Raw genomic sequence first — 14,567 nt, forward strand, 5'->3', positions numbered from 1 at the left:
CGGCAACTTGACGCGGCTGATGAGCGTGCAAATTTCTATAAAAAGCGACAGGCGGTCTATGTTGGTTTTACGAGTATGCGAGTGGGTGTGGCAGTTGCGGGCGAAAAAACAAAACAGGATACGTGTGCGACGCGAGCAGAAAAGGAAGAGAAAAAAAAAACAGAAAACAGAAAAGGCTATGGCTGTGGCTGTGGCTGTGGTGCACGTGTCGCCTAAAAAGCCGATCTAATCAAATGGAAGTAAAATGTGTAAAAGGTGGAAAATTTCCGCAAAAAGAAGCGCCTGTCAATGGCTGCTGTTCGATGTTGGCTCTTGTTGCAGGAAAAATCAAAAAAACTGCGTCGCAAAATGGAAAATCATAACTCGAAGTGCCAAGAGGGGTGGAGGATTGGGAAGGGGGGGTGTCCTTTTATGAACTTCACTCACTTTTCGCGGCATGCGCATGACTAGGCAATTGGGTTGCACACAAACAACTTTAAATTTAAAGTTGGGACCCGCCGCCACTCACTCCTCATCTAAAATCGACCACAAGCAGGGGCCAACTTTTTCACTGCCGGTCCAGCCCACAAAAATGGGCCGTTGTTGTCATACGTACTATGTATAGGAGTACGAAGCCGACCATCTGACTTATGCTAATTTCCATATGGTCAATGGCAACCCTTTTCGGGCCGCAAGCCCAACGAAAATTTTAATAATTTTCCACCGAAGTTTGCCAAGCAGCGTGCGTAGCCTTTTGCTAATTGTATGCTAAACGTTTCACAGGCAGCCGTGGTGGGCGTTGGAACGAGTTGACGGGATGGGGGTGGGGGGTGGGCGGTACTAGTGAACGGATTGGCTGCGTCGGGGGCTTTGCAAAGTTTTTGCCCCCAGTCTGAGTCTGTCGCAAACTGCTGCGGGCTGGCAGACAAACAGAGGGAGCGACAGACAGACCGACAAAGAGGGCAACACACGAAACGACTCTGGGGTTTAAAATTACCGACGAAAAGTTGCGTTTCAAAAAATACAAACTATGAACATGATAGCTTGGTAATGGCTTTAATTGAAGTACCAGACAGATAGTCTTATTTCGAAAATTTGCAACGGTATTGTGCGTATAATAGATTAGGCTAATTGCTTAATTGCTTATAAACGTGAAAGCTTAAGATGTTGCTCAAACAAATAAGAGCTGTGAAAGGCAGCTCAGATCTATAACTGGAAGCATTTAACTTATTTATAGTTTGGGTTTGTAAGGAAGAATATAAACGTTTTGTAAACTTTTGTAATAACATATTCCTTCTTTAAAAACTATAAACTAATTTTGTAGGTATTAAATAATTTTGTGCATTGGTCGTTAGGCAGACAAACGTTTCAACAATCTGATATGCTGAGCTCATTCCATTTCCAACATTTTCCAAGTAAATAATATTCTGCTTTTCCAACAGTTTCTAAACAAATTTGCAATTATTGTCACTATATTTCTGTTAAGTTTGTTTAGTTGTGTGTCTTTTTTCTGTGCCAGCGTATTTTAGATTTATTCCAATATTTAAATATTATTTTTTTTGTTGAACTAGCACTCTTAACAAAAAATAAAATAAATAGCTTTCGAGACAACCTAATTCCACACAGAAATATATTTATTAATCAAAATATTACTGAAGTGCAATTCAAGAACTTAGCCTCACCCTTCTTTGTATTTCAATGTTGTTCTAAATCTTAGTTTTTAAAACACTTCAATAAGATCAGCTCCCTCATTAAGTAACTCTTCATCGAGCCATGACTCCCTAATAGGCAGGTCTTACAAGCAATGTAAATGCTTCATTGGTTAAACGACGAGACCCATTGAAATAGTCCGATCCCTCACAGCACTATGCCGCGTGCCCGCTTATCACTGAGCTGTAATCTGGCTGAAGAGTCCTAGGCCATTATTTTCACGCCCCAATGAAGTGCTAATGCAAGGACTTCTGATGCATGTTGCTGCCGCATACCATTGGCATCCATAATTAGTAATGCCGTAGCAAATCCAATTATTATGAAGCGTTAAAAAACTTTCAAGTGTGTCACGCACACAACCACAGAACACATGTCATCTACTCATAGGACCCGTATCGGGCCACGAGAGCAATGAGGGCAATGAGGGGCGTGGCGGCAGGATATGAAACATGAAAAACAAATTGAAGAGGCAACATCCGTTTGGCGGCGACGGCGGCTGCCTCAGCCGCTGCTGCTGCTGCAGATCCTGCGTCAGACGGCGTTCGGCATAGACGCAGCTACCGCCTGCGTCATGTTGTCAATGCAGCAATGACTACAATCAAATGACGTTTGCATCAATGAGCAATTGGCGAGCAGGCAGGCGAATTGGCGGGCAGACAGGCTTAATAAGGATAACGTTGCTCATCATGACGACGATGATGATGATGCTGCTGCTGCTGCGCGAGCAACAAAGTGAAAAAAAAAACAAGTGAAGGAAACAACGAATCAGAGCCAACGCAACTTTTGAATACACTTTACCTTCTGCAGCTAAATATTAAATTATAAGCAAACAAAAAGCTAGTATTATATGCATGTCGAGAAACTCGTTTTAGTTTTTAAAGGATTCCATTGGAAACATATGTATGTCATGGAAAGGAAAATTTACATTCATTTTCCTGTCAAATATATATCACAAATATCACATAAATAATTTTTGTAAAAACGCGAAAGGTTTGCGAATTCAATGGAAGATTATTGATGTATAAACATAGCCTCCTGAGAAGTCATTAATATCAATGATTATTTATGGCGCACGGCTATTATACTGTCTCATTTAAATCACAAAATGAAAATACATATTTGGCTGCATTTTGTATTTAAACTTTTTATACTCTATACTCAAATGGGAAGAGGTTTGTGCAGGCAAAAGGAAGCATCTTCCCGCCGATAAAGAAGATACGATTATGTACAAGAATATACCTTAATGGGCACAGTTTTACTAATCGAATTAGACATGTTTGTCTGGATGAATGCCGGGAGTTTAGAAACTGCTGAACCCACATTGACAAATCTTGTTATGTATACTTTTTTAGTCTCTATGCAGCGCTAGTTTATTTATTTTACCTTCGCTGCATAATCTCAGTTCCACCTTTGTAAGAGTTCTTAATACTCGCCTCTATCTTTCTTCCGAATTCCAAACAAATCGCTTCATACTTCGAACACTAACGAGCAGACCTGCCTACAAATTGAACAAACCCGCTTTCTCATTTGCCGCGAATAGAGTATACAAAACGACAGTCGAAAAAATGAAATGGCAAAACAGCAGCAGGAAAATGATAGCGTGGATTAAACGATTTTTAATGAAAAGCCTTCAGATGGTCCCCATGAATGAATGACAGTCTGTCGCAGGCACACGCATACGCACACGCACTCGCCGACACAGTCCGGAGGACAAGGGCGGAAATGCACACACATGCCACTCGAGTCCCTTGAAACGGCTGCAGCCTCAGCCACAGCTATAGCTTCAGCCTCGGCATCGGCATCAGCTGCAATTGCCAGCAAATGCAGGACAAAAAATTGCATGATTGAAAATTGCACTTGAGGCACGAGGCCGATCGCCAGCATGCGCGTAAAAGGAAGCGGTGAAGAGGAATTGAAAGGAAAGTAGGCAGGACAGCAGGAAAAAGGACTTGTGCTTGGGCGGCTTCAACGGCGAAACGCGCAGAAAAACTGTGCCTGTTGTCACAAAGGCCAAAGAAAACATGCCACACAACACGACCGCCTCGATTGTTATGGAAGTTGTTCTTATCGCCGAAAGGAGTGCGGGTGCTAGTATTTCCGTGGGTTGGCCAAAAAAGCGAGCGACTCCCCCCCTTCCTGGTAATGTGCCATGCGATAAACGGACAAGTTCTTTGTGCTTTGTCAAATGTTCAGCTGATTGGTTTACAGCGCCGCATCTTCAAAGTGGCAGTCTCCCGACGATATGCCTGGCTTGTGGTTTCAAAGAAGGTGCTGCGGGTCCAGCCAGCCAAATGAAAAGGCGAAGTGGTGGCTGAAACTGATGGAGTGGCTCTGTCTTTGAAGGGACCATTGTTTGGTTAACTTAATGAACTAGCCATATCAGTTACAGCAGATCGTGCGCCCAATTGGGGGTTACAAAAAAGCTGGACTGCAAGACGTTTGAAGTATTCGCATAATAGAAAGATGATGAGCAGGCAATGAAATATGGAATGATATTGATATTGTCCAAATAATTGAGTCAACGAAATAATATTGAAAACTGAATTAAAACATTCAACAATCTGGCAATGGGAATACGGACGTTAAATTCCATAATTTTCGCAAGAGAGCTGTCGCAAAGAAAACCTTGGTATTTGACAATTAACAGAATATTTTGCAGCCAGCCAGAGAAATTGTTTTCCAAATATTTTAAAGAATGGAAATTGTCATCACATACAAATATAATACTTCTTATATACAAGAGATTCTTTCTTTATTAATTGAATAATTGAATTTATTATTGAATTCATGGAAAGATGTTACTTTTTCACTTAATTTTTGTTTTCGTTCGATTTTTTTTCTATGTTAGAGCTCTATACAAACCTATCACAGCAAAATAATAAGTTATCGCCCTGCCCAACAAACATTCTCTAGACATTAACATTAACCTCAAGTATTTAAGAGGCTCCCTATATCTGCTGATCTTGTAAATCAGTCTGAACTCTATCCTTTCGGTTGTTTTTAATTTTTATCAGCGTCAACACACATGTTGTGAGCAAACACAGCTGATAAGTTTCGACTGTGCCCATTAATGGCAGCGAGGCCTTAATATCCTTTATACGGTATCGCCGCCACTATCGGCATTAACAACAACAACAACAACCGGTGAGCACAACTCCTGCTGTGCGTCCCGGAGCGACAAGAAGGCGCAGCCTGAAATAAATAACCAAAATGTCGACGGCACATTACACGCACAAACGCTCCTACACACCCATACAACACAGCCACACACACACACATGCACACCCATCTAATTATGCAGCGTTGACAAAAACAAAAAGGACCTTCCTACGCATCGCCTGTGTTACCCACAGGATAGCGGGCGGAGGAGAGGGGACGCTTGAAAACTATTAACAAAACATATTTTTCTAAAAATTGCGCACGGCGCGCGTTTAACACTAATCATTGTCATTATTATCGCTCGCTGCGCCGCACGACAACACTGACGACGACGACGGCGACGGCAACGCATTTTCCCTAGGCTGCCCATGTCCTGTGTGTCCTCCGTTGGCCGTGTGCCAGGCGGAGCACTTGAACGGCTGGCTGGCTGGCCTGCGCCTCCATTTGGCGTCATGTCGCCATTAAAAATTCATGATCTCAAGTGCTTGGTACGCTGTTATCGTTCATATTAGAGATGGGCACGTGATGGAATATCCTGGTACTCGATTCACTGCTGCCAAGATAAGCTTTTGGCTATCTAATACTAATATTGAGATGGGATTTTTATGTTTACTGAGCGTCTTTAAGAAAGACAAAGTTGTGTTACTTTTATATTAAATTGTTTTGAAAATAAATAAATGTTATCTAACCGCTTATCAAATTTGTTCAAGAACCCTAAAGTTGTATAGCAGATGAATTGTGAGATGTAATCATAATTATGTTTGCAAGCAATGTTCATTTATTGGTTTTTCTAGACTTGTGTGTAAGAGAAACTCGATAAAAAATAACTGCAATTCCACTATATCGCTAGACATACTAACTATACTTAATAAGCTCCATGAAATTCGTATATATGGTGCTATATAAGTTCATTTCTATTGGTTCCATATAAATTCCTATAAATTGTTCAGAAAGAATATATCGCTAGTCATACTAACTATACTTAATAAGCTCTATGAGGTTCGTATATATGCAGCTATCTAAGTTCATTTATATTGGGTCGACATAAATTCCTATAAATTGTTCAGAAAGAATTTCTAAATATGTTACCTCTTAAACGAAAAAAGAGATCTCTCTCTTGTTCAAAATATTAGTACATCTATTTATTTCATACAAATTGTGCCTTGATTGATTTTTATGAGACAATCGAAAGCTCATGTTTGGGATGAGCTCCCCAAAATTTACTATAAATAGCTATTATTTAGACAATTCAATTGTTTACAAACTAAAACATATTTTTCGTTTTATTTGACTTTAGAGAAATATAATTTCTTATGAATTGACTTTTTTGTTTGCCCAACTAATTACTAATTAAAAATTCGTATTATTCTAATTTTTGTTATTTTGTTACACAATAAAAAATGCAAAAAATAAATACTGTATATACTGTCTTCATTATGAAGACACCAACTTGTTGAGCGGACTTTATGTAAATTAATAAATGAAGGGCCAGCAAAATATAGATGGCCATTATTCATAATCTCTCACACTTTGTTACTGTATTCTAAAGTAAGTATAGGTGTATATCTACTGAGCAGTTATAATGATCATAATTGTGGCGCATTTGCTGCTTCAAAGATCCACTATTAATAGTAGAAATATAATTCGCTATAGAATTAGAATTTATTAAGAGAAATAATTTCTGATTTCTGTTCACCTCACGACTTGCTCGCTCCCTTTCCATGTCCATCTCTAAGTGCTCTCATTATTGTGGGCTATTTATGTTGGTTGTTTAGTTTCGGTGCCATATTTCACATTTCTTGTCGCCGTCATTTGCACTTTTACCTCGAACCCAACCGAGCCGAGCCGAACCGCTTCAACCGCAACCGATGGCAACAGTAGCGGGGAGATCGTAGGCGCCTCTGAGTGCCTCACTCAAGTGGTTTTTCACCAGAATTTTCTAAAACGCACATATGTCAGAGCTCGTGTGGAATGAACGCTCGAACCCTCGCAGCTCCGACAAATTGATCAAATAATCAATAAAACGCCAATTAACATTAATTTTCACACGAAGTGCCGCGCTGTGAGCCAAGAACCTCGTGGCTATTCTAACCCTTCCACTGGTTCCCCGACAATTTGTCAACTAATGTGAAACGCAGTAAAACAATTAAATGTTGGTCTTGTTGTTGCTTTTGTGCGGCCCATCTATTATAGAATACTATACAATCCATAGGGAACTGCCACAAATGTGAGAGCGAAAAGTTTAAATAGCTGGCCGCGCATGAAATATGAAACTTTGTCTTTGTTTTGTCAAGCAGAGCACAAAAAATAATTAAAATTTAATGCGGCAGCAATTTAAATTGAAGTAACTTGAAGCCATCAATAAGTAACTAGTTGGTTGCTTCGCCCATCCAGTAAAATATTCAACAATTTTTCTTTCGTTTTTCCAAGGAAAATCGTTGCTACGCATGCAATGTTTTCTCCATCCTCATCCTCAACGTACGCGTTCTGCGTGCGCGTTTACAGTTAAACGCAATTAAACGCGGGAGAGGCTGCAGGAAAAACCCAAAGAAAATGTTTGATTTCCCCAAAGGGAATGCTACACAGCTGAGCATAAAACAACAGCTGGTCGAGAATACAGAAAAATCTACAGAATTTGAAAACTGAGCCGAACATGTTGCTCAAACAGATAAGATATCTGTTCACACAATACTTTATTGCAAAAATATGTTTGATACGCTCACAAAATAAATTGATATTATTAAGAGAAATAATAATAATAAATAAATATGTATGAGAATAGGAAATAAGTAAAAGCAAAGAGTATGTATTTGAAAAGAATGTTTACAGTAGAAAATATAAAATTTTAAAAGCGACAAGCGACTAATATCTCAATTAAAGAAATGTATTTTAAATATCTAAATTATTTTTCAACTTTAGATTTATCTTCAATAATGTTGTGGTCAGTCGTTAGTTTTTTATGCGACATAAATTTTTATTTTAATGGAAATATTAAATGGCTGTCCTAGTATTCCATTCAAAAAATTAAGCAAATGCTAAAATATTTCTAGTTTTCGTTTCAATTTGGAGTTAATGTTTAAAAAACACGATGTCATTTAAAAACAACAATCAAATAGTATTTCGTAGAGAAATGAGAGTCCAGTAAGAGTCCTTGCAGTAAATACATACAAAATGCATATTATATGTGGCTTGATTTAATACAACACGTATATTAATTGAAAGCTCTTGATCTCTGACATTATACTATTGTTATATGAAAATCGACTTTAAGTTAATAGAGACGGTCGGTCATGGTTATGGCTAGTTTTCCCATCAGCCTAATATCAAAATATATATACTTATACCTCCTATTTTACTTCACTTTTATTCGAAAGATTGCGGAACAAAAACTAATGTTTTGTCAGATTACAAAAAAAGGAGCTAATGGTTTCTCTTCTAGAAACTAGGCTACAACATGACTGCATCCGGGAAATTCCTATATCTTAGTGTGCTTGATATTAGCATTCAAAGCAGACATCTATTCTAGTTCATTATGTAGCAGCTTTATACTTATTTACAAACATCCAGCTACTAATATATTTCGTTTTGATGCTCTCATCAAATGTATGCCATCGAATGTAAAGGAAAATTAAGGAGAGTTAAGAGCTCATCCATTAGCTTGAACGACACTGAGACCACTTGAAATTCAAGTCGCTTTTTGCTTTTTAGATGAAATAATATCTGAAGTATTGAAGAACAAACTTAAAACAGACCTAATTTATGCTTATTTGCTTGTAAATATAATTTAATTTAATTCGAATTATTGTGTATTATTCGAAATATTGAATTCTAAAGCAGCAATCAAGTTTTGGCTTAGCTCGATGCCATATCGCTAAACATTTACATTTTATTGTCTCACACATAGGCGGTCGTCGTCCTTTAAGCCTATGTCTGGGATCTGTAGCTGGGGTTGGTAAGAGAGATGTGCTCTTACCTCTTTCCACTACGGCAGCACACAGCTGCGTTTAATGCATTTTGTCTTTCGTGCCAGGCCAGGCACATATTGAGCCACTTATCAAGGCGCTTGAGCTGCCAGACGCTGTTGTGGCAGCTTCTCCTTTCTTTTTCTCCAACAGAGTTACTAATTTTAAATCGCACACACACACTCTCTCATGGTGGTTTATAAATTGTAATCCTGTGCAGTCGTTGCAGTCAATGCCATTGCCAATGCCGCTGCCGCTGCTTTTGCCTTTGGCAAGCTTCGACTGGCATTGCGTGTCGCGTCTGCCAAAGGGACTTGCCGGCTGTTGTGGTTGTTGTTGTTGTTGTTGCTTTCCAGAGTCCTTGCCAATATGTTGGAGCAGAAGCCAAAGCTGCCATCGCTGGCATCGTCAGTAAACTGCTGATAATTAATATTTTATGCACACGTCTGCGTTGATTTCTATCTTTATTGTTGTTTGTCTGCCGCCAATGGCGCAAGTCCTGCCGCCCCCTCGCGCAGCCTGTGGCGGTTTTCTCCTTGCTTCGCGTTATTTTTTTCTTGCAACTACCGCCATTGTTTGCCCATTGCCAACGCCTTTCAATAGCTTTTCATTTGGAAAATGTCTGCACAACGCGCTGCGGTTCATTACACTTTCTGTTTAGACCCCACCACCACCAGCAACTCCAACTCTTACTATTTTGATGCTCTTCGGTTATTAAAAGTCTATTAAAAATTCACGTTCGACTTTCTTTTCCTTTGTCATGGCTAGGCATATATATTTGCCATAAATTAAGTGGAAAATCACCCTCGACTCTTATTGTGCCTTTGGATTTTGAATTTTGCATTTTCCCTTTCCATTCTTTTTTTATTTTTTTTTTTTTTATCACCCAGCAGAGCACTTTGTTTGCTTTTGGGCTTGGCTCTGTTTGCTGGCCACACTTTTGGGTTCATGCCTTATCGCTTCGCACTCTCTGTACATATTTTGAGAACGAACAGGAACATTTAATATACATACTTAGTAGTTCGATTCTTATGACATGGCATGGCATCTCACTCGGAGTCAGTCACCTTCTTGCCTCCTGGCCGCCCTAATTGTCTCTGGCTCCTACATTTCTCCTGACATTTCGCAGGTGTTCCAGCCCCTCAAATTGCGGCCTGACATTTATGTGCGGCATTTCCTAGTTACCTCGGCAGCGATATTTACGAGCAGGTGAGTGCGCTTTTAATTTTTCTGACTGTTGCTTGTCAAAGTGCATTTGTGTCAGGGTGTTTGGCCGAGCAGCAGTGATTGACACGGAAAATACTGCCAACCGAGTCATGGGCAGTTTCCTGTTTGATTTTTTGCTGCTTTTCAATTACAAATAAATCAAACTAATTAAAAAAGCTCAGAAAAACATGTTTCTACTTCGTAGCAAATAACTTTTCTCTGTAAGCTGATAAGATTACTCGATTTTATTTCATTTAAATATACATTTCCATCCCACGAATTCTGTATTCACATTTTGCCAACTTTGCGGTTTTCTTTATTATTCTATTCTATTTTATTATATTCTATTCTATTATATTCTATATCCTATTCTATTCTTTTTAATAAATCTACTAAAAACGTTTCGTTTTTGTGAACCTATGGCCTGTCTGAAAACCAAAACTTGTAACTTGTTTTTACTTTATTGTTTTTATTCTAGAAATTAAATGTTCACTAACTAATTGATTAATTCTTTGGATAAGTTTTGAAGCATATTTGCTTTTAAACATGATCGATTTTCCTGCTACTGTTTACGTTTAAAACTCCTTTTTTTAATTTTTCTTCATTTCTAAGTTGGTCAATGTTTGAAGAGCAGATTATTTACTTCGCAGACTTTCATGTAGGATTTATATAGACTTGAAATCTTTCGCAAGCCATTCAACTGATCAACAGAAATGGCTTTAATGTTAACGAGATGATGAACCAATTTAAGTAACCAACTCCTTGAAAATGACTGAAAGAGTTACTAAAACAGAAGACTAAATTAATGTAATTTTAACAGAAAACACAGTAACCTTTAAACTCCACTTTCGCAATAATGGACAATTAGTAGGCGTTTGATTATTTCAAGGATTCAATATGAGGATGATGGACAGGTTGGTTGCTCTGCTGAGTCGATGAAAACGGGATTGGTCGATAATAATTACACAGTAATCGCCGACAAGCGTAATTGAAAATATATTGCAAGGAATTAACTTCCTATGAAGACTGATGAATGCATCGCAAAGTTCTGCCACCACATATTAAGTTTAAAACATTTACCAATTTCACAATACTTTTTAAGGAGCAGACAGCAAGCCGATGCAGCAGACTATTTTGAGATCTTCCCTCAACTGTCTGCATTTCTGCACACAGCTTTATTCGTATGTAAGAAAATAGCTGGAACTTTCTTTATATATGTAATCAATTATAGTACTTGATATCATTAGTGTGTTGTAAATGAAATTAAAGCATGCGAGTTGGATTATGGTTAAAGCATGGCACATAACTCAGCTATTATATAAACACATTCCTCTTTGGCACGTGTCCAATTCTCAATACCCGCACATGCACATTTAAATATATATATTCATAGACATATATTAACAAATCGCTTTGCATTGCAGCCCACATGCATTTTGTACCTTTTGATATAATTTCCTATAATCAATTATGTGTAACGGTAGCGATGCAACAGCAACAGCAATAGCAACAACAACATTAGCAATAATGGCAAATTCAACAAATTTACGATGAAATGCGCGCCAACTGTCAACATGTTGAAAATAAATTACAAAACATTATTAGCATAGACGCGATGCTGATGGGCATTCGAGGTGGTGGTTGAGGTGGTGGTTGGGGTGGTTGTAGTGCTGGCTGTAGTTTGAAGGGCGTGCCCTTTCAAACCATGTCGAAATCAAATAAATTACCAAAAATGACCGCAGAAAGTTGCGAAACACGAGCGAGTAAAGCAATGCAGCAAATGTAATGAAATTTGCGGCCAATGCTATATAACAAATGGGTATAGGTATATAGGTATAGACGAATGTATGGAGGAATAAAACGGCCAGGTGATGATGCATCAGCGGCACATCAAATCAAAATATTTGGACAGACCCAAAAAGAGGAAGCTCTACTAGCACTCGAAGTATGTGTTCGCAAATGTGTAGCTGACCAACAAATAAATTTAATTAAATGTTGTATAGCCATTAAAAGTGCCATGTTTAATCATTGTTTGATAATTTGTCAAGCTGCCTCGTCGGCCCGCCATTTTCCTTACGTCCAGTCGAGCAATGAAAATGAAAATTAATTGATAAACGCTGATAAATACGTTTAATTTGCAACCAAAAATCACATTAATTGCATTACACGTACCAAATAAACGAAACCAGTCGGCAAACACAACAGAACAGAACAGTTCAGACAGATCAAAAGGCAAAAAACATGCGCTAATGGTCAAGCAGGGACTGTGGACGGGGAATAGAGGGTGGACAACCACCGACAATAGCCAGCAGACCAGCAGCAGTAGCAGTGACGACCAGCAGAGCAACCACCGGCCAGCCAACAGACAACAGCGAACAATCAACAGAAACAACAGCAACAACAACAACACACACACACCATCTAGAAGTTGGGATGGTTCTATAGGAACTAGTTCTGGAGCCTGTATAAAATAGTCGCAATAATATTCCACAATATTGGAAATTAAAATCGCATAAAAGGTGTTCTCCCATTTGCGGAGTTAAACAATTGTAGCGATTTACGTTTCAAATCGAAACAATAAGGAACTAGTTCTAGGAGCCTGTATCTCCGTATAAAATAGTCGCACTAATATTCCACAATATTCGAAATCAAAATCATATAAAAAGGTGTTTCAACATAATTCTATTTGCGGAGTTAAACAATTGTAGCGATTTACGTTTCAAATCGAAACAATAAGGAACTAGTTCTAGGAGCCTGTATCTCCGTATAAAATAGTTACAATAATATTCCTTAATATGCGAAATCAAAATCGTATAAAAAGGGGTTTCAACATAATCCGTACTCCCATTTGCGGAGTTAAGTAATTTTAGCGATTTACGTTTCAAATTGTCGCTATCAAAAATTTATTGCTCAAACATCTATTTTCAATTACTCTTAATTATATATTACTATAATTTGAATAATTAATTCAAAATGACAGTTATATTTATGCCTTTGTCGATATCTTTGAATATTACGAACGACTAATGATTGAAAAACTATTCAACGATGTGTAAACTTTTTTTTAATTTCAATTCAACAGATTCCTTATCACTGTCAATTTTTTGAGCCTGTTAATGATTTATTCGCTTAAATTATTTTAGAAAAGGGCAAGGAGCCTTTAGCTTTATTTCGAATATTTCAAGTCATTTTCAAAACTCTACATTTCCTTCTTCTCAAAAGCCTGAATATTCTTTCTAGCATACAAAATGTTGTCTTGTTATCTAATACCTTGAACTAGTTTGCACAACTCTGGTGTAAGCACACCTACCCGCTCTTTTGTGAACAATTAGTGACACACTGAGACCCAAGTGGACCGTTTGGGTGACGCACACACACACAAACACACATGCTCACACCTACACACAGTCGCATAGAAACATAGATGCAGATGGACATATAGACAGATAAACAGAGAGCACACTGGACCAGGTATGGTATTCAGCTCAAGTAGCGTGGCAAACCGGGAACCCAACTATTGTAGTTTATTGAATATCTCGGACATTTGTGAATCGCTTCTTGTTGTTATTGCTGATGCTGTTGTTGTTGTTTTGCTGTTGCTGCTGGTGGCTACATTAAAGCATCGTCGCACTCTCGGTTCGACGATTTTCACATCTGTCCAAATCGAATTAATTTGCTGCCTGATTTGTGCGAGTATGAGTAATTCGACTAAAGGGAATGTCGGTCGAATGTTTCGCCTCGAAGCAGGACGAGGTCGGTTAGTTACGCCCCAGGTAATGGGCAAGTGTAGAAAAATTAATTAAGCAGCTTATTAATAATGTTTTTGATTTCTTGGGGGTTGTGGACAAAGGACTTTCTGGTTACTCTTATATAGAGGCATATTCAGTGAAACATCATTTGAGCTAAACTATAATTTCAATGGAAGAGCATAACATATTTAAAAATCAATGGTTGAAAGATGTTCAGTTGAAATGTTTCAGAATACTCTTTGATAATGGTATCTTAGTGTATAAGTTAATGGATAAGATAAGTGTATTATCTTTAACGGCTATGAAGCTTAATCAACAACAACTTGAATTTTACTTCCCAGCAGAAATTCCGGGTGATCCTCTAAGTATATACCGAGGTCAATAAAGCAATCAATGCTGATCTTCTTTTCAAGCTAAATCATAGGACGTATAAATATTTTGGTACCATTAGGATCAACAAGAAACTTTTTACCTCTTCTTCTTAGTTTGTAAATATTAGTTTTTCATTTCTCCTTTACGTTCTTTATTTATAATCATAATCATATAGTAAACGTCTCAGACTGATTTTCTGTGAATCGTGGCCGGCGGGAAAACGAAATTCCACCTTCAAGTTACATTTATTATTGGATACTTTTGTAATTTTGAATTATTTTTTTAACATTTTACTTCGCAAGCCCACGTATTGTCTTTTTGAAAATATATTTTACTCAGATTAAATTGAATTTTTAACATTTTGCACTGCTATGTAATTCATCTTATGGACTACTCCCACTGCTCTAAATATCTAAGGGGCGACGATGCA

The sequence above is a fragment of the Scaptodrosophila lebanonensis genome, unplaced genomic scaffold (genome assembly GCF_003285725.1).
Source record: "Scaptodrosophila lebanonensis strain 11010-0011.00,11010-0021.00 unplaced genomic scaffold, SlebRS2 tig00000085-arrow-pilon, whole genome shotgun sequence".
NCBI classification, from domain to species: Eukaryota; Metazoa; Arthropoda; class Insecta; order Diptera; family Drosophilidae; genus Scaptodrosophila; species Scaptodrosophila lebanonensis.